Source organism: Fukomys damarensis, unplaced genomic scaffold (genome assembly GCF_012274545.1).
Source record: "Fukomys damarensis isolate Sample0158 unplaced genomic scaffold, DMR_v1.0_HiC HiC_scaffold_17, whole genome shotgun sequence".
NCBI lineage: Eukaryota > Metazoa > Chordata > Mammalia > Rodentia > Bathyergidae > Fukomys > Fukomys damarensis.
Genome location: NW_022900929.1, coordinates 45,007,411 through 45,010,335, shown reverse-complemented (window position 1 = coordinate 45,010,335; position 2,925 = coordinate 45,007,411).

Genomic DNA, 2,925 nt, shown 5'->3' with positions numbered 1-2,925 from the left:
GGTGGCACCACTGAGCTAAATCCTCAGCCCCTTCAAGAAGTTTTTTTTTTTTTTTTTTTTTTTTTTTTTTATTTTTTTTTGGTACTGGGGATGGAACTCGGGTTGCTTGCAAGGCAGGCACTGGAACCACTGAGCTAAAACCTTGAAGAAGTTTTTTAGGAGTGTAGCCTACCTCTTCATGGGTCACGCTGTAGACTTCACCTTCAGGAGCTTCCAGAGATTTGAGCCTGGTTATAGGCCAAGAGGCAAAAGTGAGTGGTGAGGGTGGATCTTGAGGAGCATTGACATTGTTTTGTTTGGCGACTGCACCAAGATAGGACATTACTGTTTCCATAGGTAACACAGGATGTAGAAGGTGTAGAAGGAAAGGCCAACAGCACAGGAAGCAGGGGTAGGGATGTCTCTGCCACTAATGGTGAGGAAATTGTGTCCTCTGGGAAAAATCTCATCAGATTTAGAAATTCAGTGTCCCCAGTGTCATCATTCTTTTAAACTTCTCCATCCCCCATTTACAGGGCGCTTGGAGGCTGAGCTTTTAAACTTGTACTGTAATTCAGCCGATCACATGATGAGAGACGAATTCTCCTTCAGGACACTTAGAAGACTATAGGTTGTTCATGCATGTCTGGAGCTGGGAATTTAAAGCTTCGAACTCATTTATTACTTTGTCCCATGATAAGAGCAACCAGCCAACACGATTACATCTCTTACTCTTCCAAAAATATTTAAAAGTATTGTGGGTAATGTCACTAAATTCTTTGCATCTTGTGAGTGGTGAATTAGAAGAAACAGATGGGTCTATGTGACACATTCCTTTAAATAGCTCGCAGCATGGAGTATCAGCACTCTACATTATCAGAAGGCAAGGCCACGGCAATTTTAGGTCTCACAAGTTACAGAGCCAACTCCAGGTACCACTAAGCAAATAAAATAAATTCATCATTACAGATTTGTTTCTCTCGAACCACTTCTCATACCAAAATCTCTATTGCCTAGGGTTCTCTAGAGGAACAGAATCAATATGAAAAAAAAACATATGTGATCATGTAAGAGATTTTATAGGATCAGAAGTGGGAGAGTCCACAGTGGTCACCTGTGTACTGGAGAACCAAAGGGCGAACCAAAGGAGAACCTCAGTGCAAGAAAATGGAAGCTACAGAACAGGAGGGACGAAGTTAGGCAGCACTGACCCAAGGGTGAAGGCTCGGAGAGTCTCTGGTATCAGCCCTCTCTGTGCTGGAAGGCTGAAGAAGCTGGAGATTGAAGTGTACAAGTGATGGCAGCAGAAGTCCCACCCACTCAAGCAGAATGGGGCTCTTCAAACACTCCACTTCCTTCTTCTTTTCCTTTCGTTCAATCGAGGCTCTAAGCCAAGTGGATGGTGACAGCCATAATAGGAGCAGGGCCTCCTCCCCCAGTTTCTGTCCTACAGGCCAACAATCTCTAGATACATCTCCAAGATACACTCAGAACTGTGGTTTACTAATCTTCCAGGCATTTCTCAATCCAGTCAAGTTGATGTATCATGGTTAATGCTCACGCATGCTCTGTGCTACAGTTTCTCAAAGACCTGTGTTGGTGGGTTGGACCCACCCTGGATCTCAACCACTAGAATTTGTGTGATTTCTTTACCTTTGAGGAAAAGAAATGATCTTCAACCCCCCCCCATAATTTAAAATCCATAAACTCCTCTCATCTACATTTCTGACTGTGCATATTCTGAATTTGATCTCTCTAAGCCAAGATGGAGCCATGCTCTCTAACAGAACTCACCCCTTCCTTAGCAGGGATCCCTACATGTGCCCCTCCCGACAAATCAAATCAAATATTGATATTTAGACCCTAGGAAAACATCGCCCAGCAGACAGCTGACTGGAGCACCAGAGAAAAAAATCTTTTTCTCTCCAGGAAATCTTTTCTGTCTTGCAGACCCTCATTTGGATCTCTTCCATTGGAATGGGACAATTACCGAGTGATTATTTATTAACTGTTGCAGACCAGAGCCACTACTAGGTTTTTGGAAGGATTGGGTGGGAGTGGCAGCAGAAGTTGCGGTCTGGCCTAAACATTTTCTGCTGACCAACATGACTGACCACACACTTTGCAAGCTCTGAAACCAATTAAGTCTCAAATAGTGTTTTCCTTCAGTAGGCGCTGGCCCTGCAGCTAGATGCCTTCTCTGCGGCCTGGAGACGAGGTTCCTCTGTGTATTTTGATCCTACTCATTCGTCATAAGTTTTCCCAGATGCCTCAGTCTTAGGGCTGTTTTATCCATTAAGCATAGAGGCTCAGTATATGGGGCCAGGAAAGTTTTCCAGGGCCTGAAATATTTGAGACTGGGAAAAATAGATTGGCTTTAATGCAGGAAAAGGCAAGTGAAAAATCGAATTAAAAATATTACATTACTTGCTACCAAAATAACATAGAACTGATTTCATTTATTTTGAAATTTGGCATGCATAAAAAGTTTATTACATTAGAAAATGATCTTAGTTTAGATTTTTCTCATTTTACAGTGATTTCCAAGTACAGTATTATGACTGCAGAAGAAACCATAACCAATCATTAATTATAGTCATATAATTTCAATGTTAAAAAGTTAAAAATATTTTAGATAAAAGCCGGGCGCAGTGGCGCACACCTGTTGTTTAAAAGGGACTTCATGTGTCAGGGCACTGTGCTTTTTCTTCTTCTTCTTTGGTACTAGGGAGTGACCTAGGATGTTTGCACTGAACTATTTCAGGGCCTTTTTATCTTTATTTTGTGACAGAGTCTCGATACGTCACTAAGTTGCTGAGGCTGGGTTTGAATTTGTAGCCCTCCTGCTTCAGCCTCCCAAGTGCTGGGATTATAGGAATGTGCCACCACATCAGGCTTGTTTCACTTATTATACCATTTTCTGGGATTTTTTTTTTTTTTTTTGTT